The sequence below is a fragment of the Pleuronectes platessa genome, chromosome 15 (genome assembly GCF_947347685.1).
Source record: "Pleuronectes platessa chromosome 15, fPlePla1.1, whole genome shotgun sequence".
In the NCBI taxonomy this organism is placed as follows: domain Eukaryota; kingdom Metazoa; phylum Chordata; class Actinopteri; order Pleuronectiformes; family Pleuronectidae; genus Pleuronectes; species Pleuronectes platessa.
The window spans coordinates 7,113,517-7,135,023 of record NC_070640.1 but is presented as its reverse complement, the minus strand read 5'-3'; positions in this window follow the sequence as shown (position 1 = coordinate 7,135,023).

Sequence of the window (21,507 nt, the reverse complement as noted above, 5' to 3'; positions counted from 1 at the left end):
CAGCGTTCTGACCACCGTGATTATGATTGCGTAAAGAACAAGCAACGAAATTGTCTTCACTTGACATCCACCGCTTTCTTGTTCTGTCACGGCTGGTGTCTCACATGTGTGACAAATAAAAAAACACCCATTTCCAAAACACCCATCGACCCCCTGGTGTTCACTGCAGCACACATCGCGATTGACCGAAAACAAGTAATCGGAATTTCAGTTCAAAATTTGTTCAGGGCTTTGACTTTATTGTTTCTCCACCTCGCTTCATCCACTTCCACTGATAGTACTTGAAGCCTTTTCTTCTTTAATCAAAAATAATCCCCCTCCCCCCCTCTCCTTCATCTCTCAGGATCTTCAGCCAGGCAGGTGCAGATGAATTCTGTGCGGTAAAGGTTCCGTGCATTTCCGTGTCAAAGGAAGAGTTCCTGTGTCTTTCCTCTGCAGGCGCCTTCACTCAAAGCTAGAACGCACTGATTCTGGCATTGCTGCCTGTGCTCAGTGAAAATACTTGTCTGCTGATTGTATTCTGAGTCCCAACATACCCTGGTTTTGTTAACAGGTAATTTAGTGTGACTGGAGATGTTGATACTTTGGGTTTCACCGAAGCTCTTTGACAGCTGCACGCTCCACATCGGTATTCTGTCCAGGTTTTAAGTGAGGGATTGAGGAAGCAGAAGGCGAACACGAGGCACATTTAATCACAGGTTTTCCCAGTTTGCAACACTTCTTTACCCAACTGCTCTGTAATTATAACCTGTCGCAGCTTTAGAAAACACAGGGCCGGTGTTTTTGGCCTAGAGCAACAAACAAGCACAGAAATTAAACACTTACATAAAAACACTTCAAAGATGATTGATATTGGTTTCATTAACTTTTGCTTCATACGGATGTAATAGATTTGTCTTCAAGATGATTATTCTTTTAATACAATTTGTTCCTCAATGGTCTCCTGACTCTGGGTCTGTATAATGTTTTTGGTATGCTGACTAACTTCTATGTTAAAATGCTAAACTGTTTCTTATATCTTTAATGGCAGCTGCCAATAAAATATTAAGAAAAGGCAAGTGACACAACGCAATGCATGCACATTGGTTTCTGCAAACACAAACATTTTAAAACTCAAAATCAGATTTAAAAATAAGGATTTCTTTGGGACATATAGCTGATGCTTGGATGAGGTCTGTGTTATTCCTGCCCACACTTTCACTCACTGGGATTTTTACTTTTTTTCCCCAGCTGTATGGATCCAGCATAAATGAGGAATAGGAACAATCAGATGGTTCAACCTTTCCTATTAAATGATAAGAAGGCCATCTGCTCACAGGTCGGCATGTTAAGAGACTTGCCTCTGACAAATACAACACAGTCAATCCAATTTCTCTCCTCCGCATTGTTCTTCATCAAAGACAGCCCAGGGGTGAAGGTTATATGGAAGAACGTATAATGATGTGAGGACCAAATCAATCTATTTCCACTTCACAGTGGCTTTTCTCAACACGATAAATGGAAGTGGCCTCCCCATCTGTACTCCACATGTGTTGTGTTAATGTGTCAGGCTAGTTTTTCAACCAGGTGCACACTATCACAGTTCTACTATTGACCTAGCCATGTCATTCAGGCAGTTTTTCAGTTATTTCTAATCTGTGAATGGGTGAAAAACCAGAAAGTGAGACTGACACAATGTAAAGTGAAATTGTTGCAACCACATGTCTGTAAAACGCAGAGAGTCCCATTGGGACTGTGTGAATCTCGGTCACATCCAGGGTACAGTGAAACGACTTGGTTAGTTCACTGATAAGGGGGGAGTGTGCAGCTCTAACAGCCACTGTAGCTGCTCCTTCACTTAACCTGATGAAAGGATTTTCTTGTTTTGTATGAACAATAGCAGAAAAATGCTAAGCTCACCAACAAACCTATTGTATTTTGTTGCGCCTACTTCACAATAAAGTCAACTCATAATTTTAACTGTAAAATATTTTTTACCTGAAGCTAAAACAGTAATTCAGGATTTGTTTGGTATCAGCAGGAAGATATTGCAGCATTTATTTCACCAACACCAGAATAATGCAAATCCATAATCATTGCAGCTCTGTCACCAGTGGCTCAGTCATCATCCTGTAAACTTCAGCAAGAGATAGCTTCTCTGTAGAATTTAGATTTCCTTTATTAATAATATAATATGTATGTTTTCAATAAAAATCTTCAAGTATGCTACTTTAAGAAACCAAAGCAGATTGCCCTGTGATCACATCATAGAGTGCACTAGATTCATCAATACACAAAGTGTACATCAAATATGGACACCCATCCAGTATATTTAGCAATATGTATGGTACTTTAAAGGATAAGGTTGGGAACTTTTTATACATAAACTTTTTTAGCAATGAAAATCCCATGAAACGACCACAACCAAGACTAAATAATTCCTTCTACAAAGTGTTGCTTCTGCAACTAAAGCCAGACAATACTTACAAAACTATTAGAAACACATTAATGAGCCTCAGACTTTCACTCTGTTCTCACGTTCTCTCATTACCATGAAAAATGGGCATTGTTGTTAAAAATGAGTCAATCCCACATTCCCCATCTTGCTAGCTGGTAAATAACCTCCGTAGAACCAAATATATTCATCTGCCGTGTACGGAAGATTTTTTTAAATTTTTAATGAAGTCATTTGTGAGCTGTACGATTTAAATCTTACTTAAAAACCATCTACAGACATCTGCTGTGTATATTTTGGGCTGGTTTCTAGATGTTTGTCGGGCTACAGTGCAGGTTAAAATAACCAATCATCAGAACTGTGCTTAAGAAAACGATTAAGCACTTTCAACCTATTTTCTGTCTCTGTAGGAAAACAGCTGTGGCTCAACTCTGAGCTGAAGGACATGTCCTTGGTTCTGAGTTCAGCAGCCCTGTTAGTCTCTCGCTCTTAAATCACCTTTCACATTAGCATGTTGGCACAACTGGGAATCGATGGCCTGCCCACACTCCCCATGTGTTCTGGCCTTTGTTCAATCACACGTGTCTGATTCGAATCAACTATAATTTATTTGTGTTACAAGTGGAGGCGACACACACCAGCCCAACTTAATCACTGCTGGAAAGGAGAAGGTTGTAAACGATCGATCCCTTATCCTCAGGCCTGCCCACAGATTAGGAAACACACAAGCTGAGACAGACACCCATGCATTGTTATTATAAAAGGAAACTGAATACAGATTTTGTTCATAGCAGTGTACTTGATGGATCCTGCTCTAAAACATGCACAACAGGTCAGTTGATTTAAACAAAGGCAGTTTTGTGCACCTACATCAGACTGTGAGGAGCTAGATCCTTTTTACTTTATATCTTATAAATGAAAAGTGTGAATTAATGTTTTTTTACATTTTCAGAGTTCCTTGACACTGCATTTACAACAAACTCTTGTATACTCCACAGGCTCTTTATCTTTAATTGTGACAGCATCAATGTCTTTAAGTCCCCATATGGATGTCTCACCATCTGCTGTCTCAGCTCTGTAACTCCTGTGTGAATCCACCTGTCAGACCTGCACAGTGTTTTGAGAGGTTGCCTGATTTATTCTCAAGAGGCGTAATTCCTGGAAAATACTTTTTAAATGGTAATGCGAAGAACTGGGTCACACAGTTGAAGGAGTTATGAAGTTTTTACTACATAGTCTCGCAAATTTACATTTATAAGTGAGAAGTGAAACTTGTTTTTAAATGACGTTATATATAAATTATACAGAAGACTGAAATGGTCATTCAGGTTGGAGGACTTGTTGCAAAATGTATATATATTTGTAGAGGAAATGCTGTTTGTATATTAAATAAACTTAAAAATAAGTATACGTAATGTGAAAAGCAAGATAAAAACAAAATAAATACCATGAAATCCAGAGATAGAGTTTCTACAAGAGTTAGAAACAGCAGCAGAACATAAACATAGTTTCATTGACATGGGCTTAAATCACCAACAACAATGTTCACTGACAGTCATAAGCACTTTTCCTTGGGTGAAAACAGCGTTTGCTTTCCTCGGTACACAATGTGTCAAGTACAGTATGTATGCTTGTGAAGGATTACAATTAACTGGCATGGTTGCATGGAGTAAGTGACGGCAATATGGGATGCATGGAAGCGTCAATGTTCCCTGTCGAGAACCAATTAGATGGAAGCCTCGGGAACTCTCAGAGCCATACGTTAGCTTGCCAGCGTGTTATAGGCCAAATGTAGGGAGGGGGCCTCACTTTCTACACACACACACACACACACGAAAGAACACAATCTAACAAACAATGGTACACAGAGGGGCACATACACACCAGCCATAAACAAATTGCCAATTTCAAGTTTCACTGACGAAGTAAATCCTATTCAGGAGCTGCTCTTCTCATCTAATGTGTTCTTGTCTGAAGGCTGTTTAAAATGTCAAGAGCACTAAGGAATCCACTGTTCAACACTTAAAAGTTGTGACATTTGGGGAAAAAATTGAAAACAGGGCACAACACTTGGAAAAACAATACTAAACTCAACTGGCCTTACATTGTGCTTCAGTACGGCTCATGTAGAGAAACGACTCTGCGTTAGAATCACTTTAAGCAGAACATCTATAACATTGGATGATGCATGTATGTATAAAAAGATTTTGATTGAACATGTACACTACAGATTCCATCAATGTCATCACCTCTATGTCCACTAAGCCACAGAATCTTCCACCATCCTGTGCTCCAGCAATCTGTTAGCATTACCTCACCTTCATGTTGTGTGTGGGACATTTCTCTTGAATTCACCACAATTTATCATCAATTTACTCAGTTCTTTAGATGTTAAAACATTTCAGGAGACGAGATCTGTTCTCTAATGTTGTTGTAAATGTATGTGTGACATTTTATCAAACCCAAACCTCTCCCCTCTCTGTCATGCTCAGTTGATTTGTGGTTTAGGCTGGTAAAGAGCCAACCAGGTGAGAAGTGATAATGGAACAGACTCTTGTCTCAGATTGTCTCAAATGAGAAACCTGAGCAACACAGAGAGAGGTCGCTGTTGTGTCTAAGATGTTTATCGAGTGTGGTCACAATGTGTGGTATCCATCACAGAGGAACCTTTGAGGATCTGTCAAAGACTCTGGCAAGCGCTACGTCTATTCCCAAAATAAACATCGCTGTGCGGTCCAAAATTAACTGGGAGAGGATAAATCCAGCAACAGAGCTCAGTTTGCCCAGTCACCAGTTTTAATGGTGGCCTTACTAAGAATGGGATTCAAAAATCAGTACGAGGATAATCCAAAGTTTATTTTCCTCAGTTCGTGAGTTAAGTAACATTAAAAAGCGATATGTTGTAGGGTGAGAGGCAGTAAGCAAAAGTCAGCAAGAGAAAAAGAACCTGAATCATCCTACAGTATGGCCAATTCAGCTGCCTGTCTGGTTTGTTGATATTATCAAACACCAGTGACTCCACCCACGGACAGAGAAGCAATGACACCATTGATCAGATGAGAAAGTTTGGGATTTTGGCCTTTTCCAACATCACTGCAGCCCACGAAGTAAAGTTTTAGGCAATTATTTTATAAATACATGTCTACTTTTGAAAAGAACACTGAGATCTGGACTTTATTGACCCCAGTTGAATGAACCGCCATGATCACAGGAAGCCAAGATGAGAAGTTAGCTTGAGAAGGGGTGTGACATCGTGATAGCTGTGTCGATTGCCTTGATCTTATGCTTAATGCGTGAGCGTTTGAAGCAAAACATTTAGCTGAAAGATGCTACTACGCTCTATGGAGCTGAAGGATACTGATCGGATGAGAACCTGTGGGTCCATCACTATGATTGACCCCCTCTCACATTAAGCAGTCATTTAATCCATTGTTACAACATCAATATTGAGTTGCTTTAACAGTCCGACGTTCAGTAATGTGATTGCTAATTGCTCTGCTGCAAAATGCGTGCTAGGGTGTGCCGATGCTCATAGTTTACAACAGCAATACAGCAGGGATACCAGAGTGGTAGAGGAAGATGAACCACTGTGCAAAGATCAAGCCAAACAATATCCTTAGCACAGGCATGGTCATCATGTGCTGGTTACATCGTTACAACCTCCCCAGCTTTGAAATATCTAAACATGTGGTCTTTACTTTTGGTGCGCTGTCATCTTATTCATCTTTCTACAGTCAATGGTATCAGCACTGTGGAGTTTGAGCGGTGACTGAAAGAGTGAGATGCTGAGACTGAGAAGATGAAAGTGGACAAATCATGTTTCTGGGCATATTGTCAAACAGAGTCCGGACTGAAGTGAATATGACAAGAAAAAAAGGCAAACAGAAGATAACAAGAGAAGATGAAAAGAGACAGAAAGAACTGGGGCGTTCCACAAAAAACCCTCCAACAGACAATTCATAGAATAAGCTTTGCTTCACACTATGGCTAAATTCATCTGAAGACAAGCTTGGACATCTGTTGGGAGAAGCTGATGCGGATGCCCCCAGATCACTTCTCATTGAAAGTACAGAGGTCGCATCCAACGACACACAATGACTTTTCCCTCGACACTCTGGAGAGGTTCTATATCCCACCTGAGCAGGAAGAGCTAGGATGTAGATAAAGGACATTTTGACTATCTTGGTGGACACTGATAACATTCTCAAATGTCCCCATATATTAAATGCATTCTCTGTGTTAGCTATCCCATGGGTGTAGTACACGTGAACAACTGGGATGAGTCATAAATACCACCTGGCAAATTAAGGTCAACACGTGTTGCAGGTAACATTTTGACGACTAATTTATGGGATTTCATAAACCGCCTTACAGTATCGTACCCTTGATGTCTCCATACAGATGTTCGCCTCTGGTTCAACTCATTATTTCTCACGACACCACGACTTGAACCGTCCCAGCGTCGGAACTAAATCCCTCTCAGACCTGCCTGCACTGTGGATCCCGCAGCTCGTAGCCCTGTTCCAACACTGAATGTGAATCACTTTACCTCACTGACATTTCCTTCGTGTGTTATGTGCTGCAGGCAGTAGGGGAGATAACACTAACTCACATTGATCCCTAATTTCAGCTCTTTTGTTAACTGATTACCGTGGAGCTTTGTGACCAGGGGCTGTTACGTTTCAGAGGCCCAATGTCAGGTCTGACTCGGGGCAAGGAAACCGAAATATATTATGATAAGGGTTTAGATAGATGTGAATGCAGTTAATCTCTGATGTTGCACCGGACTTGAAGGACACTGTGGGGAAATGGCCTCTGAGGTTAAATCCACAATTTACACAGAACATGTTACATGAGCACGAAAAGCACTGAAATGCAGGGAAATAATAAAAGGACAAAAATATTAAATAAAAAGTTGATATGCACTCTTAATTAAAGTAATTATTCTGGGTTTTTTTAACCGAAATCTGATATATCCTTAGTGTCTGAAGGAAAGGCAGAAATATTTATTTTTAATATTCCAGCATTCAACTCTCTGAAATGGTTGATTAAGACGTAGCCATTCTTAGATCTTAAAGACAGACACTCTGTAAATGATTTAGATCTTCACAAATGGAATATTGAAGCAAAGAGAAAATGAAGCTATCCAATAACATTGAATATGTCATCAAGTGGTAAAAGCCATGTTTTTTTTTTCAACCTTAGCCTGTATCTTAATTTAGAGATATCGCCTCTTATAACTATGTTTTTTATGTTTTTATTTGAAGAGAGACTATTTTGGACATATTTTCAGTTAACTGATGGTGTGCCCTCAATTCCAATTTTACATTTAAAGTTTTACTTAAAACCCAAACATGAACTGTATTCAGATGTTTGGATGGCAAGGGAAAAAAGCTTCAGAAAGCTTAAACTAACATAATTGTGATTTCAGTCGAATTGTAAAAACATTACTTCAAAATGAGGCTTCTCCTGGCTTTACTTCATACACTTTTGATCAGCCTTCCAAAAAGTGAACACAATATTTGAGAGGGTGATTACAGCGCGCTTGCCTCAGAAATCAAATGGGACCCACAGAGATTTAGCGAGAGAGGAATTTAATCTTCCAGAGAATGCTCTCAAACTATCGCTCAACTCGCTTTGGAGGTCAGATAAGCAGATAGAAGCTGTGAATTAAATTTTGGCGGAACTTGTTTTTTCCCCCTGCAGGACAGTTGAATGTCATGTTGCTCAGAGAGATGTCTCCGCTTCACTGCTGCAAAGCTTTCAGACAAACACTTTGCTGACAAAGCAGGTGATAGCTCCAACCGAATCTACCATCAGTTTTCCATTACCTTGAATAGCACTCGTGAGTTCACAAAGGCCTGTCAAATCTTTATACATGTTTGTCCAATTCTGCATTTTAGTTCACGTCCTTCACAGAGAGACACATTACAATATAATAACATTTATCCAACTGTAAACTACAGTTGTTAAATAATGTGGGAAAAAGTTAGAATGAGCCACAGGGGAACATGTACGTGTTTATCCAGCCTTGTGATGAGCAACAGTGCTTTAAAATCTAGCTTTTATATAAATTCAATCCCCATCTTAAACAAAGCTCAAATATGAACTACCTACCTGCAGAATTGATTGCTGTTAATTGCACAACTACCTAGTTCTTCATACTTAAAATCAGGAGAACCAAGCAAACACTCTCTGTGCAAAGTGCCTGAAGAAATACGTCAGGAGGGAAATCCTACCTTTGCCAACATCAAGGGGCAAGATTTACTGTTGCTCTACAGTTTGCAGAATCAGCTGTGGTCCTATACATTCGGTATATACAGTTTGACAAGCGTTTGCAAGTGCATCTCTTTTCTTTCAAGAAAACCTTCAAGAGAAGATAGCACAGACAATAGATGTGGTAAATGCTTCAGAGACTGTGCCCTTGATGAGACAAAGAGAAAGAGAGAAACACAAGAAAGAAATTAGCTCCTTAATGAAATAATTCAGACTGTGACTGCGCTATGGATTTAGTCCTAATGAGATTGAATTATCAAATACATACAGGGCTCCTACCCGGCAGCTACATGACCTTGTCTCTATTTATTCACACTGTATATGAAGATGGACAACATGAGGCTATTTGCTCGCTGGTGGCTGGTTGCAGTATAGGTCTCCTCCATGTTAGCAGATGAGACACATGCCAGTCTTATCCATGCCGCGTCAAAACAACACTTATGGTGGTAGCTAAGGCAAGCATTGGGTACACCAACAAGGATATCAGAATGTACACTACAATATTAAATTATTGTAGTTTCATTTCAAAAGCATTTCACACATTAGAGCAATAGAGACATATGAGATGAATAAAAAATGCCCTTACTTATGGGCCTATGTTTTGCTTAACCATGCCCAATGGGGTCCAATTCATCAGGGAGCAGTCTGACAGTGGCCTACAACTTCAAGCGACCCCTGCTGTTAGGAAACGGTATGTGCTAGTGGAATACATTAGCACCACGAGATTCAGCATATGCAGCTGAAGGGGTCGGCATATGCCGCTGAAGCACTAGAGGCGTACCATCAGCCTCTTTTCGAAAATCCCAGCGTCTATGCGAGAGACTTTCCTCGGGGCCCCCACTACACCCACTTGCCATGTCAGAAGCAGTGCTCGTCATAATCTGTCTCTCAAGATACATCATGACAGCTTCTCCTGTCTGCTCTGGACAATGTTCGCTGTGATGTGAGAGTGAAGGAGATGAGGAAGTGCCAGGGTGAAGGAGCAGTGAGCGAGAGAGAGAGAGAGATGACGCGAGACAACCGATACAGCTAGACGGAGATGGAAGGTGTGTGCGAGTCCTTATTCGTCTATCGTTTGTGGAGGAGAAAAACTGTTGAACATCACAAGGCTGTATGTCACATCGGCAATACATGTCTCGGGAACAAAGCAGAAATGGGCGAAGGGATATTTTTCTTTCACTTGTGGGAGAAGAGTTTTAAAGTCTTGGGCTTCGACTGCGGTTTCATTTGAGGAAATTGGAGGAATATTGTTTAGTTTATTTTACTTTCACTTGAGAGATGTGATTAAGAGAACAGTTTCCGTAGGCATTATAAAGTCTTAAGTCTGACTCGATGCATAGGAAAGTAATATATGTACAGACAAAACAGAAAGAAAAAAAACTATGACCGTCTGAAACGTTTGCTGAGCAACAGAATCTACATGTGCCAATTATTACCATTGGGTTCAGAATCCCGAAAACAAAGCCCATCAATCACTTGAATAGCACTTAGACTGCGTAGTCCTACTCAAGGCCAGACAGTTCAATTCCTCATCAACACTGAAACAGTATTGTTGTCACTCTAATAAACCCCACAGTACATTATCACACTGCTTTTTATTGTAGTATATTGTGTTTTGTTACTGATATTTATCACATATTTTCTCAAAAGAAGAGTCACAATGCAAACCTCTCTTGTGTAAAGGTCAAAGCTGAGTAATGTACTGACGATGGATGATAAATGCAGGATTATAGCATACATAAGATTAAATGGGAGCTGTCGAGCAGATTATAAATGAGGGATTGTAGGGTAAAGACAAATTGAGACTATGCGGCAGAAAGAAGTTGAGGACGGAACAGAAATGAAAGGTTGTTGGCAGAAAGGAGAAGTGGGAGAAAATAACTAAAGGGATGTTTGACGGAGTATTCAAGGCAGAGAAGAGGGAAAGGCAGAGGACACCAGGGAAAAGATATTTCATAATGGAGGTGTTGTTGACTGAAGGAATGTGCAAACCACGAGTCTGTAAACGTGGAAGGAGTCAGATCCATTTGTTTGTCACCCTCAGCAAGTGATGAAAGTCATTTCAATTTTACAGCCATGATGACATGTCCCCCAATGCCCACTGTCAAATCGATCAATGTGTGCGCGGGTGCACAAGTGAGTGTGTGTGAATGCGCGACCGCCCTTGGAGGTTTGAAGTATACGCAGTGAGCATTGTGGCTGTGGTGTTTGCAGATCCGGTTCTAAGGCGGTACAGGAGTTCCAAGAAGCATTACCAATCAATGGCGTTGGACCCAGGGACACAAAGTTTCTATCACACACTTGCTGAGGCCCATTTGTCCCCCACACTCTTAGATATCAGGCCCTTAAATATGCCTAATTCATTTCATCATGATCCCTGAAAAAATACACACAATGTAAATTTGAATAGTCTCACAATGTTAAAGAAAGTGACAAAAAAAATTCTGATCCACCCCTTTGTTGAAATCAACATTAATCTGCTCTATCTTGGCCATTGGCACAATTTCCCCGGAAGGATCATGGAGATCCGCTTTTGGACACTTTTTGCTGAATTCTACAGAGAAACTGTCAGGGGCAAAAATATAACCTCCTTGGTTGGGTTAAAAATATTTTTTGTCTATTAAAAGAAGCCTGTATATCCGCTTCTATATTCAGGCTGGTCTAATCAAAATTTCTAAGGAAACTCTACCAAAAGTAATGCATTAGAATTGGTATGAATTCCACGTAATTGTGAGTCAGGAGGCTGGGGACACGTGACCTATGTGCTTCTCTCTCTTCATGAAAACAAAAAACATGGCGAACATTCATCTAACCCTAACCCTGATATGAAAAATACATATGAACTCTGCACCACGGTGATTCAGTAGAGTGACAGACGCATGAATAAGTTGTTCCTGAACGTACTTGTCCGGGAACGGACGAACATGTAGCGCCTCCCAGAGGGGAGGAGGGCAAAGAGTCTGAGGCTGGGGTGTGAGAAATTGGGTAAGTAATGAACAAAAGTGTCTCGAACTTGGTCCAAAGTAAAACACAAGAGTGTGTATTAAGCAAACATACATATTTGGACCATATCTGGCCATTAAATACCACTTAAAACAGATTTGACAGATTTGATCCAGCTTGGACGTCAAAGGGGTCTGAGAAAGTAAACCTCAAAGGGCCTGTGCTTGGAGCAAGATGAAATGTAGACTTTGTCGTAGGACAAAAGCAAAGAAATCATCGTAAAGGTCTCGACCTCTGGAGTAACATTATGTCAGTGGGGAAATTGTGGAGGCTCCTGCTCCTCAGGGATGACCTTTGAACCTTGCACCTGAGTCAGTTTGGTGGCTTACAGGATGGAAACTAAATATGCAACAGACATGATATGAACTGTTCTGGAAAGGTCTTGAACTCCACTACCATAGCCCAATGCAAACCTATGGGGGGTGCCACTGAGTAGGGCCAAAACCTTGAAAAAACTAGATTTTACCATTTCATTAGTAAGAAAAACAAAATCTGACTAAACCAGTGTTTTGCTAACACCAAAAAACCATAAAGAAGGTTCCCGGTCGCAATCTCATAATAGTGAAAACTTATTAGAACTACAAAAGATGGTTGTGTGTGTGCGTGCGAGCGTGCATAAGTGTTCCATACTTTTTTCTTTCTAGGACATGTGAATGCACTTTTCATGTTTCAGGCAACCTCTATTGAGCAAGCCAGGGAGTCAGTCTTCCTTGTCTCCGCTCTGCCCCACTGTCTGGTGAAAGTGCTGACATGAGCTGTCAATCTCCTCCCCTCTGCTGCAGACACACTTCTGCAAGAGCTCAGGCACAACTCAAAGTTCACAAGTCACTCTACACAAGTGACATTCACACATGAGGCGATACAAGGAGGCACTCAGACAAAGGGGTAAGTGTTAGGATGTGTGCCGACACCAACACCCGGGCTGATTCACATGCACTTACAAACCACATGGGCCACAGGTGCCTGCATGGGAGTTAGAATTAGAACCATGTTGATGGTTTACAGTAAGATTGCTGAGTGACAGGCAGCCAAGCAAACAGCTGGCACCATTCAGGAGCTCAGTGGACCTGTCCTGGATGAAAGTTACTATAATTCAGCTATCTATCCATTTGCAAAATCCACATTCTCACGTATCGATGTTTAAACCTTCAACATACCCTTCGTGTCCCAGGCCACTTTCAAAGAGAGGAATCCAGGAGCACATCTCAATGTGAAGGATCACCAACCTGCAGGGCTTTTTCTGGACAAGAATTAGACGAGCAACCAGGCCCGGGAGCCATGCACAGCTCCACCAAGCCCGAAGGTTTATTGTTTTTAGCACCCTTATCTTCTGGACCTATCGTACAGAATTAGTTTATAGTAACCAACCACTTATAGTGATGGATTTTGAGGTGTAGGAGGCATGAATATTGACGGAGGTGGCCGCCTCAAAATTCTCTACATGACAAACCCTGCCCACCTGGATCAGCTGGTTAGAGCCACCTACATTTTGACATAAATAGCAACTCTGTCTTTCCTTTAAATTCAAAGTTTCACTTGCTGCAAAAAAGCCGCATCAGTGTCCCTAATTCTGAAATTGATTTGTGCATGAAAAATCCAACCATGCTTCCATTCTACTGCTCTGATCCAACAAACTAAACAGAGTCATCAGGGGGGCAGACTCTCACAGTGCTTTAGTGCATTGCAGCAGATTTGACCCCTTTTATTTGATGACAAAGATTTCACGGTCAGATATTTTCCACCCAGCTTCTCCGGGAAGGGAGGTCACAGGATGAAAAACCTTGTGCTTTCTGCTATGATGAGCAATTCAGGTGAAAAGCAACAATTTGCATACGCCTAACCTTTGATGTACCAACTCCCTGGAGAGACTGCAGCCGCTAAATGGCTGATTATGGTGAGTTAGTTGTGAAATTGCAAAACAAAAAATCCCTGCTGCCCTAAAGACACTTCTCTTTTTCACTTCTTCCATCATTATTATTTAGTTTCCAGGAAAACATTTAAGATTTTATTTGAGTCTGTTAGGCTCAAGCCGTCTCTGTTTGCCGCGAGGAGCTGAATTCACAACCCACACTGTCAAACTTCACAACTACAAATGGAAAGTGCTGTCTTCTCTCTGACCCAGATTATCTAATAAAAAAGGTAAAAACAAGGAATAGAAAAAAATATATGAAAAACATTTAACCTGCCACAACAAAAGAAATTCCTCTAAGCGTGCACGATACACATACACGTTCCATATTTTATCACAAGTTGAACTACAAAGATCACCTTCAGCTTATAACTCCTGATTTGTTTGTGTATTTGTTCCATGCAGGCTGACAGACCTTAGGTGAAAATAACTCCACTGAGCAAGAGAGGTTTTAGAAGAAGACATAAATGCAGAAATGTGGCATATTGTAACACCTCTTGTAACCAAATGCAAGTTATAGTCCTGTACAGCTCCAGTTTTGTCAGTTACCCTTAGTGCCACGATTTACCCATTGCACAAGCTTATATTTAAATAAATTCCCAACCAACTCGTGGATATTATAATAGCTGTGGGCTCAGCGCTCACGGCTGGTTAAGCTGTGCACAGATGGCAAATGCAAGGGGTACCAGGGTACTGTCGGGATGCACAGCAGCCCAAGGGACAAACATTAAATCACAAAACGATTGAGTGTTACAAAAGTCACCGTCAATGCTGTCATTAGATTATGATACTTTGTGTCCGCCTGCTCAGATGTCTTTGTGGCTTTTCGGCAAAGAACACACAATCCAGCAGGCAATCAAAACAAAGTGACAGTACATTGTAGGACTTATTTTAAGGCTCACTAATGACAAAGAATAATTCTGAAGTGGGCTCCGGAGCATTATCACAGGCCAAGCAAACAGCCCACTCCTAACAGACATGCTTAGAACAGGCACCGTGTCAACAAATCCCAGCCCTCATTGGCCTCCTCCTGACCTGGCTTTATTTGGGAGCATGCCTGACTGGTCGTTAGGTACATTATGCAGATGTTGGGCATTATGATGTTACGTGGCATCACTTTGCCCCAGAAGTGTCGGCCGGACTACTGAGGCGTTTCAGTTTTCTGTGGGGAAGAGGAGCTCCCTTTGTGAATTACCTATGAGAAATGTGACAATGTGCAGGAGAAGGCCTCTGACTTGAATGTCCTCTCACTGGTGGTAGTCCTGAGTCTCTAAGTGCGAAAATGTCCTACTCTGGTCTATAATGTGCTGCCCTTGACAGTCCTTCTGCAATCACATAAAAGAGCACTGCCCATTGTCAGTTTAGATGATCTTTATAGCCCCAGACGAAGGAGGAACATTAGCAGGACTTCAGAAACATGACTGCAGGGAAAAATAGATTTTGAAGGAGTAGTTGAGTCTTTTCTTCCAAAGGAAGGAAAAGAGGGTAAACAAGATGCAGCATAAGCAGATAGGCTACAGTTCTGCTATCTTGAAGTAGGCCACAAATACAGTGCTGCATTTGTCATATGCATGACAGCTCTATTAATCATAAAAGGAGGAGAGTTAATGCCCAGTGGCATAACTCTGCAGGTGGGTTGTCCCTCTGGATGCCAGGGCTCCAACCTTGGTGTTCTAGCCCTGTTCTACCCCTATGTTCTCTCTCATCTTGTCCATCAGTGGTCTGACAAATTCAAGTCTCAACTCTTTATTTCAGTTTTCTTTTACCTTGATTCACCTCAATCCTCCCTATCATTCCACCTCTCCTCCTCTCTCAACCATGCTCCTCTTTTCCCCAGACAATAGCACTGGTTTTAAGATACTCAGCAAGACCTGCATCAGCCATTTAGTAATCCAAGCACTGAGCCGTTTGGGTCTCAAGGTGTCTTGACCAGCCTTGTTCCACTCACACACCTGTCTCCTCATCCTATTGTAAGGGAAAATTCAACTGACCAGTTGTCTCACTACAGTGGCCTTGGCAAACAGGGAGTTTGCTACAGCGGACGGACACAGCAGACAGGCACTGAGGAGGATTTCATATCTTTTTCATATTACGTTTTATGAAGCACCTCTTTGTATTAATTCTGGCATGTCTTCTTTTTCTCATACGGTCTTGTGAAACGCCTCTTGGTATAAGTCCTGGCTTTTTCACCTTCGCAGCCAGTTGTTCCATCCTGAGCACCCGTGTAAACTCTGCAGAGCTTACTAATATAAAGACTCAATGGCAACTCCAGTCTGAGAATTTCATTATTTCAAATCTCAAGATGAATTTCCATCACAAATTGGCGTCACGAACAGGATCCCTTGAAAGATCGTCTGGACCCCAGAAGTCTTCGGTGGCTGGCCACCCGGGAGAGAAATGTTCTGCCTCTACCTCTAACATTTAAGAGACGAGAGGACCGAAGTGACTGGGGTTCTGGACCTTCTTCACAGGGATCCAAAGACCTCTCTTTGGTCATCTTAAATCTGGTGAGATGTTGAAATTCTGATTTTCACGACTGTTTAGATGATTTCTCAAATACGAAATCAAACATAAGAAATAATACCTTTAAAGGGTTTTATTTGGAACAGGTGTATTAGTCATTCTCTCTGGATTATTGTGGATTATTAATGTTAATCTGACCCATTTTGTGGCAATCATCCTAGTTGAAGGCATTTTTCCTGTTTTGCCGGAAAAAGAAACAAGGATTCGTGGAGACGTCCACGTCTTAAATTAGAGTGTTGTGAAAATAGTTGATGAGTCCTTTTTCACACAGCTAATTAATAAGGTTATGAAAATTGTTGATAAGCCAATTTCATAGACCAGATAGGATGGGTAACAAGGGAAGTCAAGGACCCCAAAGCCCAGAGGGTCCTATTGTGGACTCTGTGGTTGCAAGGCACGGATGGGATAGTGTGACATTTCTTCCAGTATGGTCCAGAGACTTTGCTTTTCCTCATAACGGGTCATTCAGTGTCGACATTTCATTTTTTTACTTTTAAGAGAGAAACTCCTCGAGAAAGAGGAAGAATCAAAAAAAAAAAGGCAACAAAAAATAACATAAAAAAAGAGTGTAGGGACAGAAAACGATAATTTAAAGGTCGTTTTCTGTCTAAGGTTGACAAGAAGGAAAGTGATAATGTTGGAAAGAATGTTGAAAAGTAATCATATAGATCTCTGTATTCTCCTTTTGAAAGGGTGTGGCAGTCCTCTTCTCAACGCCTGCCTTCTCCTCACCAACGACAAAACCCTCCTCCACATGATGCAGAGACCAGACTCCACCAATCAACGCTCAGGCCCATCTCAGACGCCACCCACCGCTCTCCCAGTCTATGGAGACGGGGCAGTGGGAGGACTGAATCATGACGCCACCTCTTCCTCATCCTTAGGCCCCACTGACTTTGCAAAGATATGACCGCACTGTGGGGGAGATCTCCGTCTGACTCCACCAGACTGGGATGATGCGGGTAATGCAACATACGTCAACGCTCTCAACACACTCCTCAACGCCCTGAGGACCGCCTTCCCGAATAAAAGTGACATGTCCAAAATAACGGGGTGCAAACAACAACTAGACGAAATCGTAGGAGATTTCCTCACAAGTCTGACTGTCCTGTTTGATCAACACAGCTTTATGATGCAGGCTGTGTCTACCCTGTCAAGGCCAAGCAGACAAGATAGCACTGATAGCAGAGCCATCTTCACTGAACCAGGAAGAGAGGGGCGCGGACGTGGCCGTGGGAGAAGCTCTCTCGACAACCCAAAATTCCCAAAGATGAGCGTTTCATCTGCAGAGGAAAAGGACACTGGGCAACGAAATGCCCCAGCGGCGAGGGGACGGGGAGACAAGAACTTTCACTGCCGACTGAACTTTGCAGAAAGTGAGGAGGGGGCAGACGGAGAGGAGACGTCCAGCCTACCCACCGAGGATCAGAGAAAGGGAAGTGAAACACACACACACAGAAGCGCCAGCACACACACAAATACATGCCACTGCAAAGAAGTATCAGCTTACATTACTAACCGCACACACACACACACACACACACACACACCAGATTACACACAACTTTGTGGTTCTTATGTTAAGTACAATAGTAATGCCTTTAAGAAAATGCCTTAACTCCAAGTTAACGGTCACAAACTTAATGTAATGGTTGAATCTGGTGCAGGTTATTCTTTGGTTAGGATGTCAGATTTGCCCACATCTCCTGAGCTGAGTGGTGGCTTTATATTCTTTCAAATGCGCCGCTCAGTTAGACAAACACCCCATAAGGTTTGAACATGATTTTCTGTTGTCTCCCTGTTGCCCAATTAATCTATTAGGAAGAGATTTTAATGATTATGTTAGGCCTCAATTTAGTATCCTCCTCTGATGGAGTGGCGGTAACACAATTATTTTTCACCCAACTTCACAATGTCACAGACCACACATGAGCAGCTGTTTGCATATCAGTTGCAACTTCCTATAAATGCCTCCACTGATCTGCTCTCCACGTCACACTCTCTCATCACCCTTTTTCTGATTTCATGCACACTGATTCATTGCACTGCACTTCACATGTGACAGATATAGCAGATCACGTTTATGAATATCTGTTTTTACTTTTTTCTGATGATCTAACGAACTCCTACACTGTCCTCTCAGACCCATAAAAGTGATTCAGGTCTCCTTGATCTGTAACTTATTCCCCATCCCTCCTTACCTGGACACTGACAGCACAGATGATTCTGATGACGATACTCAAATTTATTTTTATTTTACACTTTTTATTTTTCATTTTCATTTCCTTTTTATGTTATTTTCTCCCTCCAGCTTGCTTATGTGTTTCTTAGTGATTTCACTAGACAAAAACAGCTACTGCAATTATCCTTTCAACTTCCTATTTTCTGATGCCTTAATTTAAATCTCTGTGAATTTCTAAGGTTGATGTAAATAACTTTATGAAGTTTGTACATACTTAATAATTTATACATACCACTTCAGTCCATCCTGGGTGAGGAATCCCTCACATGTCTCTCTCTCTAAGGTTTTTTTTTTAGTAGTTTTCTTCCTTACGCTTTATGAGGGTTAAGGGCAGAAAATGTCACACCATGTTTAAGTTTTATGAGACAAATTGTGATTTGTGAATGGTCTATACAAATGAAATTGGATTTTTTTATTGACTTCCTAGCATTAATTTCACACGCTTTTACTGGATATTTTCAACCTTAGATATACTTTATGTTGACATTTAACGTTTTATTATATTTTAATATAAGTTACTTTTGCCAATCAATACAGTATGTACAATTTTGATAATGGTTTATTAGAAGATGATGTTTGTTTGACCTGATTTCCTTCCATATTTTTTTTCATTTTAAATGCTTGCTCCATTACAGGAAAATAACTTTTTTTTTCTTTCCACAAAAACAGCAGTGGCTACCTATTGTATGTACGAGTACCAGGGTTGCAGACTCGTCGATTTTTCTTCTATGATTTGATGTTTGTTATTGATAATGATTATGATGTTTCTTGATTATTTTTCGTTAGTGATCATATTTGTATTGATGATCAAATGGGGGAGTGTAAGGGAAAATTCAACTGACCAGTTGTCTCACTACAGTGGCCTTGGCAAACAGGGAGTTTGCTACAGCGGACGGACACAGCAGACAGGCACTGAGGAGGATTTCATATCTTTTTCATATTACGTTTTATGAAGCACCTCTTTGTATTAATTCTGGCATGTCTTCTTTTTCTCATACTGTCTTGTGAAACGCCTCTCTGTATAAGTCCTGGCTTTTTCACCTTCGCAGCCAGTTGTTCCATCCTGAGCACCCGTATAAACTCTGCAGAGCTTACTAATATAAAGACTCAATGGCAACTCCAGTCTGAGAATTTCATTATTTCAAATCTCAAGATGAATTTCCATCACACTATCTATTCCTTTCTCTGTATTGAGTTGTTTGTACAGGCCTAAAAGTGGATGAATGTTGAAGGGGCTTATACCTGTGTGACTTTCAGGTCGATTGTCTGACTCTGACTATGTTGTCTGTATATTAACATATGCAGGGACTAAACAGCAGGAAGTGATACACCTGTTAACAGCATATCACATACATCTCCAGTGACAGTAGACTATACCATTAGGCAGAATCATACCATAACTGTACAGCGCTGCTTGTGTTTGAAGCTGACACTTACAATTAAATACTTTATTAAATACTTCCAGAACTTTGGCTGACTCATTGTTCATTCTGCAAGACCTGACGTTATATTGGCCTGTTGGAGGCAGTGGGAACAGTTTAGACTCTCTCATACCACCCATGCGAGCAGTAGAGACACAAGTTAAACAATTTCACTGTTGAAAGCCTTTCATGATGTGATAAATCTATGGCAAAGTTTTGGTACGGTTCCACAACAAAAACAAATTGGATAAGTTTTGGCAAAGAGTCCTTAATTCAGGATAGAATACATTTATCATCACAGGTTCCAAGAGTAAACAACTTGTTATGTGCTGTGTTTTTGTTATGTCTTGCTACAAATCTCCATAAAGCCCAAGGGAGCTCATTGTTGTTTCAGGCTACATATCACACGTTTATTCAAGCAACTTCTAAAACAATGGCAATGGCTTAATTTAGACAATCAAACCAGCACAGTCACTGGGTTTTTACAAAAGTTATCAGTTCCATTGTCTCACGATGATGTGAACCACAACACAACTATATTCTGTGACACCAACACTGGTCTCTAGCTCTTTCATTGGGCAGTCTCCTCTAACACTGGTATCAGTCTTTTCATGTGTGTGTGTGTGTGTGTGTGTGTACGTGTGTGTGTGTGTGTGCAGGGATGCATGTGCCCATCACTGCCACTGAGAGCGTTACAAATTTCAGTCAGCTTCCATGGTCATATATCTGGGTGCGTTTGAGACCCGAGATAAGAAGGGATTTATGAAAGCAGCCCTCTGCTAAGTCAAGGTGAACACCAGAGATATGATGCTTCTGTGTGTGTACGTGTAGTAGAGTGTGTATGTGATTCAGTGTTTGTTCCAAAGAGGGAAAATGTATGATACGATGTTAGTGTTACTGTCATGTGTGTGCACCTTCCACATGAAATACACAGAATGAGTGTGAGTGTCTCGTATATTTTCAACTTAGCTGTCCCCTCTGTGGCATGTGAAGGATTTAATGTCTTATAAAGCCGGGAAATCCATCTTTTCAATATCTTAGGATCATTTTATTCTATCATTCATTCTTTCCCTCACAAACTTAATCCTTTTCATGGGCACAGCCTCAAAGCCTTTCCCAACATGCATTTAGCATGAGGGAGGAGGATCTGTGATTTACGAGTGGCATGTTCAACACTCCCCATGTTTCACCCAATGTGCATCCTATAGTTAATCTAATAATTTAATTCAGACTCACAACTATACAGATATATAAACTGAGTTTAGCATAATTTATCTTTCGACGGATGTCATTTTGTCTGTTTGAGATTGTTTTTTTTTATTATTTCTTATTATTAAATCTGATGTGCAATATCATTTTTGTGCAGCAGGAGTATAAGATGCTCCATACCCGACACTGATTTCGGTTTGAAATAATCACAATGCATATTGGTTTCAAGTGGGAATAGGTCATGACAAGTTCACCAGCACAACTGGAGCAAGCTATGTGTCAGTGGAAAGCCCTGATTAATCACTGTCTATTAGATGCTTGCTTAAGTAGCATTAATGATGTGTGGCTTTTCCATCTGTCATGCCATGTTAATGTAGCTGGGGGATCCTTACCTAGTAGTGCTAACTTTGTCTTTTTATATTGGTCAGTTGCCAGCTTCAATTTATTTACCGTTAAACAAGCTCTACCTTTTTCAGTCATGACTTTTTGT